Genomic DNA, 20116 nt, shown 5'->3' on the forward strand with positions numbered 1-20116 from the left:
GTGAAGACCCCAAATATACCAAACCACATAATATATAATGAAAGATCAACTATACCTTGAAATTAAAGGTAATTTCACATTTTAAACCCAGGTGACTAAGATAATGATAATTACATTAGCAGAATAAAGGACACTGGTTAACTATAGAGAAAGGGAGATACAGGTTTGGCAAGGAAAAGATGAGAAAAATATCTAAGATTTTGCACAAAGACTGAAACAATAAGAAAAAATGAGTTTTCAACAGAATGAAAGAGCAGCAAGTATATCCCCTGAATATTCCCTGAACAGTAGGGAACATTCACTGATAGGAAAAAGGAGAGTTACTGATAAAATATTGCTAAAACAAAGAGCTTAGAACCAAATAAAATGGTATTGTAGAAGACTAAACGCAAGATAGAATTTAAAGAGAATGTGAACAAAGAAAAGGCTGATGACTCTCGTGAATGGACATGTCATTATTTAAAACTTCAAGAGACTGGCTTTGTAAAGAATAAGGAGCATCAGATTCCAAAACCTAAGACTCAACATTAGTGTTTTCTTAAAACTAGCTCTGGGAAAGGGGCAAGGACAAACCTTAACATTCAACTCTTTAACTGTGGAATGATTAAAATTTTTAAACACATTTAATGGAATTTTTTCTAAAACTGTTTTATAACTTTCCAAACTATATTAAGTGGTATGTGCAAAGAAATCCAAGTACTCATTTCTAAGTCTTAACTTACAAAGAAAGGTAACAAAATTCATCACAAATCTTCACTAAGCAAAAGATCAGACCCATCAGATAGTAAAATGGGCCCAGCATCATTAGTTATGAAAGAAGGTTTTAAAAAGGGAAACTGAAATATCACTCCCTATCTACTAAAAAGTACACTAAAAAGTGTTCATGACAATACAGAACAACTGGGACTCTTATACATTGCTAGTAGGAATATAAATTAGCCCAACCACTTTGGAAAATTGTTTGACTATATCTAGTAAGGCTAAACATAAATTCCTATGACCAAGCAATTTTATTCCTAAAAAAAATTGATGAATCTCACAGATATATGAAGAAATCAGATATAAAAGATTACACATTGTATCATTCCACCTATATGATATTCCAAAACAAGCAAAACTAATCTACGCCATCAGAGACAAGAATGTATTAAGAGAAGAAAAGAGATCCTTCTGGTGGGCTAAAAGCTTTCTGTATCTTGATTTTGGTGATGACATAGATGTACATATATATAAAAGTTCACTGAGGTATATACATTAGATTTGTACACTTTATTGTAAGATATACTTTAAAAGGAAAATTTAAAAAAAAATTTACTAGTGAACTGATCAGTTATAAAATTAGTTCCATTCATTAGCATCTCCCTCACAACAGCTTATAAACCATAAGTGAAACTGCAAATTTGCAAAAACTGTAAGACTTCACAGTTAAATGATGACAACATTAAAATGACAGCAATTTAATTTTACACTACTGCTCCACAAGCAATTTAATTTTACCCTATTGCTCCATAAGCAAACAAGTTAGTTACTGTTTCACAGATGCTGACAAAGGACATGAGACTCCTGGGTTACAAAGGACTTTATTGCTCATGGTATAGCAAGCACCCTCAGCATTAGATTTGCAATTCTCTTTGCCTTCAAGACCTGTGGGAGTGATGCAATATGGTCCAGATAGATGGTGCTCCTGCAGAGGGTTTGCATTGAAGAGGAACACTGAGCTTCGTGAATTCAACACTTTTGCAGTAATCAGTAAGCAAATCTATTGTTTGTGGAGAAAGAATAACTTGACTATTAAAAAATTAACAGAGGTCCTTGGGGAAACCACTATATATATATATAAATAAAATGGATATTTTCGCGAACAAAAATCTTAATGTTAGTACCACATATATCAAATGTGAAGGATGCTCTATCATGCTACTAAATTATATTGTGAGAAAAATTAAGCCTATCCATTCACACTTGATTCATTCTTTATTCATTACAAGAATGCATGTTTACAATTATAACCTAATGTTTTTCCAAAATTTTAATTGTTCAAGATAAGGTCCCAATCAGACCTTTTAGTCACAATTCAGTATGAAATGGTTTAATTTTAAATGGTCTTTTTTCCTGAACCAATTATCATTAGTCACAAAGACCTAAATACAGTAAGAGCTTTTCTTGATTTAGTTATATCTTTATGAACCTGATACTGCACTGTGCTGGAAAACCTCTATAGAAAGCATGGAAAATGGGCTGCATTGTTACTGACTGAATAGACAAAAGTGCATGAATGATCTTGAAAACTTACTTATATAGGTAGACTTTTGGACATCTGACTTTCTTAAAAGAATATAGTTAAATCAAGGATTTCAACAGCTTCCTTTCTACAAAATCAATTGCTAAGGCAAATACATTCCTTTGACAATGATAATACCACTAAAGTTTACTGAATATTCTCTATGTATGCCAAGCACTATTAAAGATCTTATGCTTATATACCAAAAAGCATTAAAATCTCAAAACAGCCATATGAAGTAAATCCCACTATTCTCATTTTACAGATGAGAAAACAGGCAAAGGGAAATTAAATGTACTTTGCTTATTTACATAGCTTGGAAGAAATAAAGCCAGGAACTGAACCCTTGGAAGCCAAGGTCCAGAACCTTCACTCACAACGATACCCACTGTCTCCTAAAAAGAAAGCCTCCTGTCAAGGAATTTTCTCCCTTTAACCAATTTCCCATTTAGTAAAAAAAGTGCCTCTCGCTGCTGGCATTAATTTAATTTTACATAAACACACTATTTGACGCTGAAGAAAATCTGATTGGTTTTCAATGTGAAAATAAAATATAAAAATTGTTCTTGGAGTTATTTCTAAACAGAACTTGGCTTTAATCCTAATGTAACAGAAATATTAATACATAAATCTGATTAATGAAATTCATCGTCAGCTAACAACTGTTGGAGAATGATGTTAGCATCATGCATAGGAATGCTATGTTTTCTAGGATTTGAATTATTATATTTTGTAAATTGAAATACCACTACCAAAAACAAAATGCTAGAAATAGAGTAATGTCATTTGTTTCTAAAGACTATCAATATACCAGAGCAAAGCAAAAATAATTTTAAAAAGCAAGATATTTTGTGGCAAACTTTGGGGGTAATGTTAGGACTGTAATCCTGGAGTTATCTTGGGGTTAACACTGCAGCAGCAAGCACTGCTGATGAGTATTCTCAGGGCAAATGAGATATGGGTTAAAGATCTTCTCTACTGGTCTTCATCTCTCTTTTCCAAAACATTCAGATCATTATATGTCATCATAAAATAAGATTATATAGTTTCAGAAAGAATAACTTGACTATTAAAAAATTAACAGAGGTCCTTGGGGAAACCACTATATATATATATAAATAAAATGGATATTTTCGCGAACAAAAATCTTAATGTTAGTACCACATATATCAAATGTGAAGGATACTCTATCATGCTACTAAATTATATTGTGAGAAAAATTAAGCCTATCCATTTACACTTGATTCATTCTTTATTCATTATAAGAATGCATGTTTACAATTATAACCTAATGTTTTTCCAATAACTACACAGAGCCATCTATTTAAGAGGTACCATTATTTTATAAATCTGGAAGAAAGAAAAAGCTAAAAATTAAATTATCACAGAATGCTTTCCTACCATTTAAAAATTTTCTTCACACTATCGTCCTTCTGCTATTAAGAATATAAGTCTAAAGAATGCTCCAATATTACCCCAGGATTGTCATTTAAGCAACTGACACCCATCCTTCAAGTTTTGATAATGGTGTAAATGAAGAAATGACAGCAGTATAAACAGCAAAGACCAAGTTTATGCACAGGCAATGACAACTACATCAAAACTGCCACCTGGCTAAATATAATATTCAGATGCCATCGACTGCCAGACATATCCCCATTTCATAGTTATAATGAGGTGGAAAAAACACACATCTCAGAAGAAATAAGGCAGCTCTTTTCTCCTCTAAGTCCGTCTGATGTCCTCCATCATCTCCCACCAAGATCTACTGCTCGCCTTTCTCTTTTGTTCTCTTTCCTCTGACTCTCCTTTCTTGTCTCTTCTTTCTCCATTCCTCGTAGCTTCTCCCACATTCCTCAGGGTTAATTCTGAAGAAGCTTCGCTACAATCTAATGTATAAACTAACAAATGAAAATGAACTTTTCTTCTATCTCCAGAAGGACCCAATTAGCGAAGACTGCATAATTTGTTATCTTTAGTGCTTTCAAGTGCTCCAGCGCTTGCTTGCCCTCTCAGCTGCCATTCTAAGTAGAAGGGAAAATATATTTTACAGCCCAGCTCCGTGAGACAAAGCCTACCAGCAGTCCCCAATCTTTTTAGCACCAAGGACTGGTGCTCCCATGAGAATCTAATGCCTGAGGGATTGAGGTGGAGCTGAGGCAGTGAGGCTAGCATTGGGCAGTGGCTGCAAATACAGATGACACTTCACTGGCTGGACTACTGCTCACCTCCTGCTGTGTGGCCCGGTTCCTAACAGGTCAGAGACCAGTACCAGTAGGGAACCCTGCCCTACATGAAAACTTGGCTTCTGAGTAGTTTCCTATTTGTGTCTCTGCCATCGTCATCCCAGGCCACCTAACACATTAAAACTATCCTAAAGTACACCATTAGGAACAATACATATGTATTGTTATTTTTAAAGGTGATAGTTTAAGTTCCTAAGAAAACAAAAATCAGCAGATTTCATGGAACTTAAATCATGGAATTCTCTTCTTTTGCAATAAACTCCCATAAGTAGCTATTTCAAAAGTTACTATTTATAAATATTAAAGCCTTACTTCAATAGCATAACTAGGGTCAGAAGACAAATTGTTTTCTTTTCTTTTCTTTTTTTTTTTACTTTTACTGAGGCTATACTAAACCAACCTTTCAGAATGTTAAATGACAAACTGAGCCTTTTCCTTAGTCTTGTTACAGTAACGCACAGGGCCAACCAAGAAATTAATAAAACAAAACACACAAACTAAACTGAACTGTGCTCAAGATATCTTTCAGGAAAGTTCTATTTCTAGCTTAAAAACCAGAGAATCTCCCAAAATATAAAATCCCATTAGGAAATACACAGGATAATCTATGTAAGGTGAGTCAGTCAATTACCATCAATACTGTAGCTTGAGTGAGTTTAATTGAATCCAGTAAACAAACACTTTCAAACTTATATCTATTTTGGGGGGGGGGGGGATCATAAACAGAACAGAAAGGAAGAGGAATTAACCCAATATAACTGGAAACGGGGGAGGAAAAAGATTTTAAAAAGCATATACTGGTGGATAAGACTGCTTAAGAAAGAATTAACTGTGCTGTAAATGACTAATGATAGACAAAAAGTAAGGGGCTTAGAAAGTATACAAAAAAATCTACCTCTGACAGGCGGCCAGCCTCACGCACAGCACATCTAGGTGAATAAAAGCCTTAAGGGTAATGTGTGGATAACTGTTCATCATATTAGCACAAATTTGGGGAGCAATTATCATAAGATCCGAACAGGAATATGACAATCTATAATCACAGTCCAATTGTTAATAAAAGACAAGAACAAGGAAAACCAATTATCATGTATTCCAATGAGGCAGGAGGGACTAGGAAGAGACAATTTGCTAGTCTGTAAAGCAAAAGGTTAAGGTACCACCACAGAATCAATGCCAAACAGGGAAAGACTGAATTCAAGGCTAAGGAGTCAGGCTACTGGAAGTAATCCTATGTGTAATGTAGAGCTCTACCTAAGCAGAAAGATAAGTTCAAAGAGCCTTTTTAAGGCGACAAAAATGACAATAGCACATGATTAAATAAGAGACCTGGGGCAGAGGGGGCTAAAAGGGAAAATCTAAAACATGGTAATAATCCAGTTGGGAGAGATAGATATACTAGAGCGGTGTGGGTACTGATGGTAGCAGAGATATAGTTACAGGAAAGATATGAGGGACATCACAAATATACAATCAATTGGATTTGGTGACTACCTAGAATTGAAACAGGGGTAAGCAAGAAAGATAAAGGTTTAAAAGCTAAAAGAATAGGATACACCACTTACCTAAAAAGGAGAATTCTAGTTATAGCCAAGATAATGCAAGAAGGTGATGGTGGAGGAGTATAAGGAAGCAATCCCTAATGCACCTCCAAGAAGATGTGAACTTAAAAGCTCAACGGAGAAGGAGTGAATATAGAGATCTGGAGAATCACAGGAATAGAAGTAAGCACTGAATCTACAAGAGCAGATATCTGATTTATTAAAAATTTAAAGGGTACCTAATAAGCCTGGAATACTCTGTGCTAGGAACTCAGGCTTAAAGGACACTATCTGTAATCTCAAAGATCTTAAAAGGTAATGGGGAAAGAAAGAAGGGGCTATGAAGAGCTCCATATGCTGCTTAGCACATTACTCAGTTTCACTCTAGATTTATTTCCAAATGACAACCAACAGAATAGGGCATTAAAATAGAGTGAAAAATATGTACAACAAGTCCAGAAGGTCAGTAACAGAGGAGACAGGAATGTGTGCTACTTCTTACAACAGAACTTGGAGGGACTTAGGAAAATAACTATGAACCCACTATCTTCTCTTACCTTGGCCTTATAAAGTTTACTTCTGGTTTGTGAAGACCCGACTAGATGACCCTCTCATGGATACGTTTTGTCATTTCTTACAGAAATGACTTCAGAACTAGAAAGAAAACCAGGATAACAGTAAGATTTAAATATTTTTTTTAAATCCTTGAAATTTTTCTGAAAAACTGCAACTACTGATTGAACAATAACAGGACCTCGGAAATCCAAAGAAATGCAGCGGTACCTCCATCATAAATGAAAACCTTATAAAATTAAGAGATACCATTCATTACAAAAGGATCTATCACATTACAAAACAGACACTCACACCCACATCTTACTTCTATTGCAGCTCAAGCGTCTCTTCTTCAGGGAAGCCCTCTCAGAGCACCTTGACTACATGAAATTTCCTTATTATACACTATTACTGCACCACATACCTCTATTTTGTAGCACTTAACATACCTATATTTTTACATTTATCTGTTCATCCCCACAAGAATGTAAATTCTCCAAGAATGAAAATGTGAGGAGCTGTATCTATTTTCACTCATCACTGCAAGCCTAGTGATACATATGCTTAATAATTGTTTGTTTAATGCATGAAAGAAAATGTGTATATAACTTTTGAATGGATATTAGGGGTTGGGTGGGGTTAAGGGGTACTTTTCACTTTCTGCTTTATACAATTCTGTATTTCTTAAAATAAACATGTGTTTCTTGCATAGTGGGGGGGGGAGGACAGATTTTGAAACCAAACTGCAGCTGTACCTCCACATATTAAAACACTAAAGTGGATTTAAATCGCAAGTGTCATTCATATTTCAAAAGAATGCTCTCCAACATATTTAGAGTTATACAAATTTAGAAAGTGAAATTTAAGAAAAATCTATCAGAAACTAGGAGTAAGTACTTTCTGTTGCCAATAAATATCAGTAAGAATTCATTTCTCCAAAGCATTACCTTCCCATATGGAAATGTCTTTTTCACCTCAGAGATTTTACAAATGCCATTCTCTGTCTGGACCATGATCATCTCATAACCCTATATATAAAAGCAGGTTTTCCCCAATCTCTAATCCAATACTATGTTCATGTCCTTCACTGTGTTAACCAATTTGTAATTATTTGTTGGTTTACTGACTTTTGTCTCTTCTACTAGAATGTAATGTTTAAGAAACAATACTAAGCATATTCAGAGAACTTATTAAATTCATTCACATTATTCATTTAAAAGTAAATTTATTGAGGTAGCATTCTAGGAGCTGGGAATATAAAAGTAAATAAAGGGGACCAAAACCCTTGTACTCATGTAGCGTACATTCCAGTGTAGGGAGACAGACAAACTAGAATAAGTGACATATTATAGTTTACTAGATAAAAAGAGCATGGAGAAAAATAAAGTAGAGGAAGGGAGACGAGGAATGTTGTAGGAGAGGTATAATTTTAAACAGGGTGGTTGAACTGAAATTCACTGAGAAGGTGCCAACTGAGTCAAAACTTTAAGGAAATAGGAGTGAGCGAGGCAGGGGTGGGGAGATGGGGGGAGCTAATACAAAGATCCAAAGGTGGGAGCATGCCTGCCACACTCAAGGAAATGCAAGCCCAGTGTCTCCTGAGAATAAAGTGAACGAGGAAGGAGAAATAAAAAATACGTCAAATGGAGACATGACATTATCTAACTTATTGAAGAATTACTCTGACGTGCTGAGAATTGGGGATGGCAGGGGGAAGGTCAGCAAGAGTAAACACAGAAGGACTAGTTCAAAGTTGCAATAATCTAGGTGACAGATAATGATGGCTTAGACCAGAGTTTTAGCAGTGGGGTGGTGAAAAATAGACAATTTCACATATATGTTGGGAGACAATAGGTGTCCTAATGGAAAAGATATGGGGAATGTGAAAACAAAGGAGTCAACAATGATTCCAAGGTGTCAGCCTAGGTTACTAGAAGAATGGGATGTCATCAATTGATTTGGGTAAGGTTAAAAGAGAAGAAAGATTAGTAGTTACATTTTACTTCCACTAAATGTGTGAAGAAAATGTTTTTAACCTTCACCAGGCTTCCATTTCCAATGAAGTTATGTTAATGTAAAAAGCCTGAAGATCCTGTTCTCACCTCAAGGTATTTCAGTAGGAACTCCTGACCAGTTCCCATAAACACACACAAACCACCCTCAACACTCTCCCCCAGAGAGACAGACAGACACAAAGCACACAATGCTCATGCCCAATTTCCAGGGTAAATTCATAGAAACAGCTACTTCACTTTCTGCTCTAACATCTCCCTAATTGTTTTCAATCCAAAATAAAAGGCAAGTAAACCAATCCAAAAATTTCACCCAACACTGTTAGCCAAAATAGAACCTTCTGGGCACATCAAGCCATGCAAATAAATGTCCATATGGATCACGACCTACTATCATCTCCAGCAAACTGTACCAAAGTATTACAGATAGGGATTTTAAAGAAACAAATTCCTCATAACTATCTCACAAAACTCAGATTTACCAGGTTTGAAAGTAGGGCCCTAACTCCCACATTTTTAAGAAGAGTCCCAGGTTATGAAGCAGGTTTGGGAACCAGGGCCCTTAGGAATCACCTGCAATGGAAGAAAGTCATTTGCCTATATACTACATCCAAGAATAACTTTTATGTAGTTGACGAAGGTAAAGCTTTAAAAATATCTTACCCTATGGTTCTAATATCAATAGTAGTCACCAAGTATCAGCAAGAGTAGACAGCCCTCACTCCTGCAAACCAATCTTAGATCCAGGTATACAATTACTACAAAACATGTAAGCCACAACCATGACTGCAGAGAAGATAAAGAAACCGAGAACAATTTACCTACAAGAATTCCTAGACTCAGAAATCAGTCTTAAGGAACATCTATAAGGACGAGGGGATAAAATCATGAGTACCATAATCATTTTCCTAGAGAAACACTTAAATTACCACTTTTCCCAAATTGTGGCTCCCAATTTCCAAACACGTCAGAAGTTTTCATAATGGATGAAAATCATTCAGAGCCATACGGAAGCTGAATTTATGATCCCTGACACTTCTCACAGCATAATCTTCTTGCCTAGTCTCTTTGTGCCCATAAGAGTCTAATCTTTTTTATCTCCCACATTCAGACTTTTGTTTCCCAGTTTTTAATCACTCTTTAAACTTCACCTGCTCCTCTAAGTCCTCTAATTAAGTAGAGCTTGATCTAGAGGTATCACTCACCCCCACAGAGCCTGCAGGATTTCTTACATTGCTACCAGATGTGTTCAAGTTTACTTGTATAGGCTTGTAGGCACAGGAACAGACACACGGCGGGTCAATCCTTATAGTGCTTTCCTTCAAATTATAAAATCGTCAAGGGTAGATACCAAATCATTACATCACAAAATGTGTCTCTGGAGCACAAAGTGCTAACTTGTGTACACATATATTCCAATACTTTATGAAGGTGTTCCCCAGATACCTCACATGCACTCCAAAGTTCAGGTCACCCACTAAGAAGAAAAGGGAGCAAATGTGGCTCTGGGTACTTTTTCAGCTCTAGTCAGCATTCATTTAATTTACACCTTCACCTCCAAAGAGTGGAAATGGCCACTAAGTTAAATAGGCACTTGAATGGGCAGAAAGTTGTAAATAAGGGGGCAAAAAAGAGACTAGCTTTGAAATATTTCTGAATGCTCCCATCTCCTAGGAATACACAAACTAGAATAACTAGATCTCAAGTTATACAATCTACCAATAGGTGCTAGGCAGATCCTAACACATCATGAAAACAAAATTGAACAAAACAAAACTTGCCTTGAAAGCACTAGCCACATTCTGAGATCATAGTGACATATGAAAAGTGTAAGATTCTTCCCAGGACTCCCTTTGCTATGCTCAGGGAAAGATGGGAAAATGACACTAGTTTTTCCTATTATTTTCAGTAATAACGAAAATAACATATATGGAAATCAAAAGGAAAAACCCAGTTAAAATCTCACAACAGATCAAACCATTTCAAATTTCCATATATAGAAATTATAGGGAGAAACTGTACCACAGAATTTATGAGTAAAACCTGTTTACAAAATGTACTTTAACAACTAGTTTCCAAAAGTGAATTATAATTACAGTACTGCACACATAGGACTGTCTAATAAAGAATTCTTTATTCTGAAATATTATCACAATCAAGTTAGGAATACTGTAAAAGCACGAAGTAGTCACTGAAACCACCTCTCTACTAGAATGGGGCCAAAAATCTCTCCATCTAGTTGCCCAAGGCAAAAATATATAAAAAACTGGAGCCCAAAACTAGCTGATTATTTAAAAAAAAAAAAACGATTAAGCTGTAATTTGCCCCATCTTAGTAAACTAATAAAATCTATCAGAATATAAAGGTAACCTGTAAGAATGGAAAATTAGCTGATCCTAACAATCATACAGTCTTTAGCAATTTTTTAAGAGAATTTTATATCGTAACCTTCCAACTACTAAACATACTTATCAGAGTCAGAGTTCTAGACAGTGGCAACGGATTGAATAATCCAGCACTAAAAATTTCAATTTACTATTATTCTCTTGACTCTGGAAGTGGAAAAACAAGGTGTAAAAAGGCATGGCTCGGCTTCCTGGGATCATTGTCATCTTCCTTGGTGGGAAAGCACCCTATCTCTGTGCACCCTTCTTGGGTCCTACCTCCCAAATACTCTTTTCTTCAGAATATCTAGACTGGTGGAGATAAGAATCATCCCTCAGGCTGCCACTGACCCTCACAAAAGGAAATCTTCTCTAATGTCTTTGACCTTAGGAGTAGACTGGCTAACACACAGGATACCAGAAGAGAACAGGGAAGACTGACAAACCAAAAGAATAACGGCAGCTATATCCCAAAGTGTATTTAAGTCAGCTCGGAAATTCACTCGAATGTGTGGCTCACTGCCTAAACCAACATATACATCTGGTAATAATAAACACTGATAAGCCATAAACAAAAAGGGCTTTCTTAATTCAAAGACTCTACAAACTATTGGTAACATTAAAATTTACATGAAACACAAACAATATGTGTGAAATATATTTTTAAATAGAATTTCAACTTGAGTTACTAAGAAACAAAAACTGCTGTTTTACTGCCTAGTCTTCAAAACACAAAGAAGCCAGTATCTTTGATTTGACCAAATTACAAATGTCTTTAGTAGAGAAAACGTATTGCCTCTTTAATACAAAGGACGAAAAAGATCATCACTGCAAATCATAATGTTTGGGTTCATGATGAAAACAGGAAACAGACAGGCTGTCCAGGTATAATTAAGGTTACAGTCTAATGAGCCTTCCAGGTTCAGCCAAGAATTAAAATCCAGTGAAGAGGGTAAGCAGAATTTACTTGCCTCTACCTTCCAAAAGAAGGCAACTTTTAATAATACTCCCAGCAACATGTTACATAACCAACAATAAACAACAATCTGATTCAAACCTCATTAGTAACAACATTCTGCCACTGTCTCCCACTGAAATTAATAGCTGGCTTTGCCAGAGGGGAAAGAAATGCAACACATATCAATCTACCCATTTCTGTGGCGCCTACCACAGTGAACCAGACAGGTTAGATAATACCACCAAACCTGCACAGAATATACAAAAATATTTTATTTTCCAGTTCACTGCTCTCTTCATCCTTTTAACTAGATCATATCACATAGATGCATTTAAAACCTAAGAGGAAAGTCAGTCAAGGTTAATCTAACTTTTACTGCCTATTACGGCTATAATCTGAGAGAAATGGAAGCATAAATGAAGAATGCATTTTTGTAACAAATGTAAACGGGTATCATAACAGTAGCTGTGTGAAAAGGACAGAAAAGCACACTGACAGCAGCAATGTAGAGGGAAGGAAAGGAAGATGCTATATACAGTCATGCAATCACACAAAAAAATTTAAAAAAATCTAAACATAATATGTAGAACTTTTATGAAGGTTACATTTTGTTAACTTTTCTGAGTTGTTTTGTATTCTTATAATGTCCAGGTTCACCTCTAACGCATAGAGGGGAAGAAAAGTTAGCATAAAAGGAGTAGAAAAAGAGTATAAAATAATTTCAGATCCTTACTTAACTGAATTTGGAACCCACTAATTTCATAACAATATTCAGATCAACTCATGTGAAACTATCACATTGTGTTTGGTATTGTTTTCCCGACAGACACTACTGCCTTGACACCACTTGGATTGTTACTATACCTAATGGGACTAAGGTTTTCAACTTTTCTGTTTTCAAATGAAAATTAAAAACAGATTCACTCTGGGCAATTTGGGTACTCTAAAAATATTCAAGTACTCTAGTTTATAAAAAAGAATTTTAAAAACAGTAACCCAAGTACCCTTTCCTTTCAACTTCAATGAAGCCAAGCCACAAACTCCAGTCTTTGTTGCTAGATAAGAACAATGAGGTAGTACTAAGCAACAGGCATGATGCTTAGTGACAAACCCAACCAGACTTGAAAATTTTTCCAAAGAAAGATAAGGTAAACAAGATATACTTAGCACCACACCCAGTTTCAACGCACAGGCAGCCAGGAATGCTTTTCCCCCCCCTCTCTCTAGACCTCCAGCTGGTCAGGAAACAATGTCTCTACAATCAAGATAGAGATCTGGCCCAGGGTGTTCAGGCATTCCTCACCTCCAGGCTGGCCTACAACTCCATTCTCCACAGCCACCAAACCCAGAATTCCAACATTTTGTTAGGAAGCAGGCAAAGGTCCAAATACTCAACTATCCTAACCCCAGTTCTTTTTGCAACCAAAATCTGTTTTGGCTACTGAGCATGCTCCGATTTAAGACAGGCGCCACATGGGAGTTTTCAAAGCTTAGGCTCCAAACTCCACGTAATAACAGCAGCTGAAAGGGGAAGAGAGAAAAAAGGGAGGAGGAGAGACTGGAAAAGAATCTGAGTGCTCATACAGCAGTTAAGGATCGGGCAGGGGGCTGAATACCATGAAGACAAACAGACACTGCTTGGCACTCTCCTTGCAGCAGTGCAGAAGTTTACATGAAGCAGAAGAAATCTCTGCAGTGGTGAAAACTGGCATGGCCAGTGGCAGAAACTAGGTCTAACCACCAGCTCAGGGCGGCAGCAGGTCACAAATGCCCAGAGTGTAATTCTCACCGATAAGCGTGGATCCTTATCTCTGAAACACAAAGCGACGGCGGCACGGATTCATCGAGCCATTGGACGGCTTAGCAGCGCAGCGCTCGGCCGAGCCCTGCACTGGTACCGGGGGTGTGTATTGAGGGTGGTGCCAAGACGAGGAGGAACAAACCGCTCCTCTGAACAGAAGTGAGGCCGGGGACCCCTCGAGTGCGTCCCGAATGCCTCCCTGCACAGTAGGGGCGGTAACGACGGAGCCAGGACAAGGACCAGCCTCGGCCCCGCCTCGTGACGCCCCCGGCCGCAGACCAGGCCTCCGCAGCCAGACGGGCCGCCCCATCCCCGCGCGCCCGGACCCCAGCAGGCCGGGACTCGGCCTACCTCCCGCCCCGCAGGCCCGGGCGGTTTCCGCTCCGCCTTGGCCCAAGTCCGGCCTCCAGGGTCTGAGGGTGAGCCACGTCCGGGCAGAGCCTGCAGCCCCCGCTCCCGCTCGCCCGCCCACCCCGGGGCCCCCACACTCACTCTCCGGCAGCCTGGGTACACTCTCCCGGCGCCGTCGCTGCGCTTCCCCTCAGTGCAACTTTATTAGCAGCTCGGCCACGGGACACGCGCACGGCGCCCGCTCGCCCAGGACCCGGATGAGGGAGGGAAGGAGCCGGGAAGGGCTCCCGCTGGGGTCGGCGCATGCGCGCAAGCGGCCGAGTGACCGCTGCAGGATGGTGGGCAGGGCCGCCTCGTCCCGGCGGCTGAAGGAAGCTCCGCGTTTGGCTCCGCGCCGGGAAACCCTGGTTTCCGATCAGTCCGAGGCTTCTCGCCTCAACTGCCAGGCCCAAGAGCGAGAGTCGGCTAGCTCCCACCACCACAATAGCCACTAGTCGTCTGCATTAACCAAAACGGCCCACATAGCAATAAAATTTTCCTCGATATGGACAATTGATTTTCTCAGTGATATATATATATATATAAAGTATAAAGACATAGGATACAACTTTGCTACTTTTTGACTTGTAATATCAATGAGAGAAGTGTCCTCTTTCTGTGAAAAGTAGTTTGAAAACAAGTTTTTGAACTTCTTGCAGTTTCTTACTAGATGGAGCCCTGAAACCCTTCCCAGATGGAAATCTTGAAGCTTCCTCTATTACCCAGCTTTGCAGGCCTATGGAGTGCCCACCTCGGAGCTCCCCGAAGTAGGACTGTCGAAACTCAGTAGCTCAAGATACACACATCCTCCGCTTTCTGGGGGATGGGAGGATATGCAGTGGGGACTCAGCCTTTGGACAGGTGGGGCCACTGAGTAGCAGAGAGGCCATCCAGAGGCTGACATCTCTCCATTCCTCTCCTGGGCCAAGAGCCTCTTTTCTCAGTAACTGAGACTCTTCTCAACGCTTTTTACCTCCAATTTTCCAACACTCTCAGCATTTCCCAGCATTTATTTTAAAATAAAATAACTATTATTAAAAATAACTATTAAAATAAAAATATAACTATTAAAATATTTTTATTTTAAAAGTTCAATATTTCTTTTCCAATAATCCACTATAGGTTTCTTTTCTAAACAAATTAAGTAAAAATAAAAAGGTTTATTGGTACCAATTTGTAAGAGCCAGAAGAGCCCTAATATGTACTATCGTCCTCTGTAATGAATGTGAGAAATGTAAGTTTTATAACAGTATTATTCATTCTGGTTCATTTCTAATGGGATATCATGCTAATTTCATGTTATGATTAATGAAAACATTTTATTCACAAGATCAAAATTGGAGTCGTTTTTAATCCTCTCTCTCATATCCTAAAGCAATCCGTCATGAAATTTTATTGACTCTACCTTCAAAATATATCCCAAATCTGACCATTTCTCACCACTCTATTGCTACCTTCATACCCTGAGCCTGGGTCATCTCACTTGACATACAAGTGGACTGCTGCTATTTTGCTCCAGGCCCCAGTGGGGTTTTTAAAAATTTTTTACAGTAAAAAGACAAAGTAAATTTTGCAGCATTCTGCATTAGAGTGGTCACCTCAAATGTGGACAGAGACCTGGTAAGAGAGTGCAGTGGACAAGGGTGGGGAACCAGAGGGTGTCTGCTCTGATCAAAGAGGGGCAGCTCCAGTCAACTGTCACTCTGGAGAAATGTGGGAATAAGGACCTAGTGTTCGCAGGTCTTCTGATTTTTCAAAAACAGCTGGAAATCTGGACTTTAATGCAAAATTCCTAGTTTTATATGTTTAGCAACTTCTTTCATTATTTCTTTTTCTCTCTCTTTCTTAGACATTCAGGAGGCCAACCCTGTCCGAGCCAAGCAAAACAAATCAATAGGCCCAATTTAGCCTGCTGGCCATCAGTTTGCAATCTCGGGTCTACATCTTAAACCTCTTTACTACATCATAAACATTGCGAAAGTAAAGTCTGTGTACTTTAACTCTTTGTCACACTCGCTGATTATTTGTTGTTAATTCAGAAGTTTCCAGCCCCTTGGAAGGCACATATTTCTGGAGTCTGCATAGGTTTACAACTCCCAGAAGTGCCTATAACCCTGCCTTGGAGGATGCTTTCCCCGACTACCCACCCCACCCCCTCCCCCGCCCCCCATAACTGATGTTTGCAGAGTGCTTTGTTGAACACTGCAAGACATAACAATTTGGTTTAAATGTTTTGTGCACTAGAACCACTCCTCACTTCAAACAGCTAGTAAAATTCTTTCCAAAACAAACTGCTGTCTTGCAGTCACTGCACATATGTAAGGAACAATTTGTGATTAGAGGATTCCTTTCAACGATTACATTTTCAATCTCAAAGCCAACGGTTTTGCTCTCTGAACTGTGTGTCCACATACTGATCAAATCAACTTGAGAATCCAAATTCTCTAAGTTGCTAGGTGGGCTCAGCTTGGGTCTTAAACAGGAAAAGATAACATAGAAGAAAGGAATGGAAACTTTGACAGCACAACAGATGTCCCCAAAGGACCGAGAAATTATCCAGACCTCCAAAAGTATAGAAAATTAGACCAATCACTAAATATCTATATAGTCAAAAAGATATCAGACAGCAAATGAACAGGCCTACAGAGATGGAGTAAGGAAGCCCCTGGTTTTGGCAATCAGATGGGATCTAAAAACAAATGTAGAACAGGATGATCTGATCAGATAGATAAAGTCAGTGGGGTATCAAAATAGACAAACTGCTTTTTCAGTTTAGCATCCACCTGACCAAGAAGATTAGATAAAAGCAGCTTTGATGCTTAATTTTAATTTACTTGTCAAGAAACATATTTCTGGATAATTTAGGCCTGTGCTTCTCAACCAGGATAGCCTGTGCCCCCCAGAGAAGAAACATATTTGGTAATGTTTGAAGACGATCTTGGTTGTTATACCTAGGAGGGTAGTGCTAGTGGCATCTACTGGGTAGTGGCTGGAGATGTTGCTAAACATTTTATAGTACAGAGGACAGCTTCCTTCTACCAAGAATTATCCAGTCCAAAATGTCAGTAGTGCTGAAGTTGAGAGACCCTGGTTTAAGCCCAGAATCGTTTTTCTTTAATTGGGTTGATGTTGATGTTTAGGGAGAAAATGGGCCTGTTTTTTAATTTTTTTCCAGTCATAGCTTTACTTATTCATTTGGTGGAAAGAACCTGCTTAAATATTGAGTCCATGACCTACTCCACCTTGAATTTTCCAAATTCAAAAAATACAAATTTCAGATGAAGAACTGGAATAATTAGCCTTTCCGTATTTTAAATTTTTATTTTTAACTATAGGGTAATTGAGGCAAATTGATTCTGGTTTCAAGATCCTTAATAAATATCTCAATTCCGCCCTTGGCTGTAGCTCAGAAGATTCTCCCGAAATGACCAGTGCACACCCAGAAGAAATGAAAGAACGTGATGATGTTTGGAGGAGTCACCCATCATAGAAGGAACAGTGAATGAATGACATCATGGGGATCCATAAAGGATCCTAATAGCCTCCTCAAGGACTTCTCACTTCCTCAGACAGACATGGCAAATAGACATTAGAGCAAGATATATCTAAGCTTGTATGACTCCTCTAGACAGTGTCCTGGAAATGATAAAACTACTTCCCAAGTTCTGAAAATTCTGTATCTGCTCTTCAATTGCCAGACTACTCCATCTTCAATCCTTAGTATTAGAAACAGTGCAGGAGCCAGAGCTAAACTTGGAAAAGTTGTGAGAAGAGTAAACTCTCAAGGAAATGATGTGCAAAGACATAACCCACAATCCAATCAAGAGAGAGAAAAAAAATTGTTATGTTACAATTTTCAAAAGAACCTCAGGTTAGTTTTTAACAGAATGAGCCAAGGTTCTCTGCCAGCCAGAGAATACACTAAAGTGATTTTATTCAACATTTGAAAGGATTTTTTCCAATAAAATTTGAGTGTTATGATGTCAAATGCTTCCTTAATAATCCACAGACTCTTATTTTCACAACCCACAAGTTGAGAATCCTACTGGACTGGAAAAAGGAAAAGGAAAGTAAAAAATGATAGCTACCTCCACTAGAAGCACAGGAACCTTGAGGACACAAACCCCTGGAAACTTCAGGGTTGGGTACCAGAGTCTCCATGAGCCCCCTGGCACAAATATTCACATTTTTGTGTATATACCTATTCACCGATTTTCTGCACAAAAATTCTACAGCATTAATCAGATTCTCAAAGTGTTTCCTGACCTCCAAATGTTTACAGATGCTTAAAGCAGTGGTTACTTTATGTGTGGTGTAAATTTAATGTGTCCATTTTAAGTTCTCTTCTCTTTTTCAGAGCAATATAATTGGGAGAGCCCTCTCTAGGGAAGACTGCTTGAGGGAGAGTGTAGGAACCCAGCTAGCCTGTCTCCAGCCATCTGCTACATTAAAGAAGGCCTCCTATGGCTGGAATCCAAAACACAAAATTAAAAGGGTTGCTTGCACCCAGAGTCATAAAACAAAGAGGCTTTCTAAAGCAGGGCTTGGAGCGAACACTCATTTCTTCTGACTTAAGCAGCATCTGTTCCTCCTGCTGGAAAACACTCTCCAAGTTAACTCAACCGACCTGCACAGTTCTACATTCTCAGTTTTTATTCTTAGAGATGGCGTCTCAGAAAAGCCAAACCACACATGCACTCTGTCACAAATCCAGAGCAGCAGGTGAAAATCGGGGAGTGCTATGGAATTGGGGAGAGGCTAAGGAGATAGAAACTTCTCTAGGATGTCCTTTGATTGTATAAATCTTAGTTGTGAGAACTCTGAAGCCAGACTTCCTGGTTTGAACACAGAGTGTTTCACTTACTGCCTGTGTGAACTCGCACAAGCTTCTTAACCAGTCTATGCCTCAGTCTCCTTGTCTATAAAATGGGGATGACAGTAGTATTGATTTAATAGAATTAATGAGGATTACATGACTACAGACTTGTTAGGTGCTTAGAACAGTGCCTAGCACATAGTAAGCACTAAACAAGTGTTAGCTTTTAAAATACATATTTTCATTGATATGTCAGAAAATATTCTTAGCAAATTCATTCGTTACCTACAATGTGTATTCATTTCATCTGACAATAGACCCTCTTTTCTCCTTACTTTAATAGATGATCTCATTCACTCTGGTACAATTTCAGATAATCCCCAAATTTGATTTCATCTTGGACTTGACTAAGGAACTCCAAGCCCTTAAACTACTCTTTTAACATCTCTACTGGACGGCAGATTTTGGATTTTGTCCGCCTCCCATACTCTTCAGTCCCCTTCTCCTGCTTCCTTTGTAATATCATTCTCGTCTTCTACTCACCACTGTCCCAGGCATCCCACCCAGAGATGGGCATGTGGCCCAGGAGGCTTATCATAGTTCATTATTTCTGCTTCGATTTTGGTTTTACATTTGCTCCTAAAAACATCGCTTTGTTTCCATTTAGTTTTTAAAAATTTCTTAATCACATTTCAATACGTAATAGACCATCACTCTCTCTAACTCCTAAGAAGAAACTCAGCCCTTAGATTTAACACTCATTCATTCAACCTAAATATTTATGTGGTACCTACCCTGTGCCTGGTATTGTGCCAAGTACCGAGACTACATATTTAAGTGGCACTTGCTCTGCCCTCATGAAGCTCACAGTCCCCTGGCAGGTTTGGTTGTCTTCTGTTGCCAAGATCCTTGAGGACTTGAACATAGAAAAGGCAGAGGCCAAAATTTCAAAATCTGTCATTTCAAACCTATAAACCCGGGATTTTACAGGGGAGGAGACTCTAGGTACCTTCAGGAGCCCCTTGTTTTGTAAAAAGCTTCCACATATAATAGACCATTCAGAGGCAAAAATGTAAAACAAAGACCCTTTTCTGCAATGGAGTTTTTAGAGCTAAGTTAGTAGGATCATTTG

The 20116-nt window shown here is 38.4% G+C and overlaps 1 protein-coding gene across 3 annotated transcripts in view; it reads right to left on the reverse strand.

The window, feature by feature from the left end:
• SMAD5 (SMAD family member 5) overlaps positions 1–14424 on the reverse strand; it is a 44339-nt gene extending 29915 nt beyond the window's left edge. Inside the window, exons 1-2 of one of the 3 annotated variants that reach the window (XM_016137711.2) lie at positions 14271–14398; positions 6626–6722 (exon numbers count right to left, since the gene is read on the reverse strand). The gene's annotated coding sequence lies outside the window, so the exon portion shown is untranslated. Of the gene's footprint in view, positions 1–6625; positions 6723–13766; positions 14016–14270 lie in introns of those variants that run through there. The other 2 variants (XM_016137710.2, XM_036224427.1) reach the window with 2 other exon arrangements.
• Positions 14425–20116: the final 5692 nt, after the last annotated feature.

The sequence above is a fragment of the Rousettus aegyptiacus genome, unplaced genomic scaffold (assembly GCF_014176215.1).
Source record: "Rousettus aegyptiacus isolate mRouAeg1 unplaced genomic scaffold, mRouAeg1.p scaffold_m13_p_7, whole genome shotgun sequence".
NCBI classification, from domain to species: domain Eukaryota; kingdom Metazoa; phylum Chordata; class Mammalia; order Chiroptera; family Pteropodidae; genus Rousettus; species Rousettus aegyptiacus.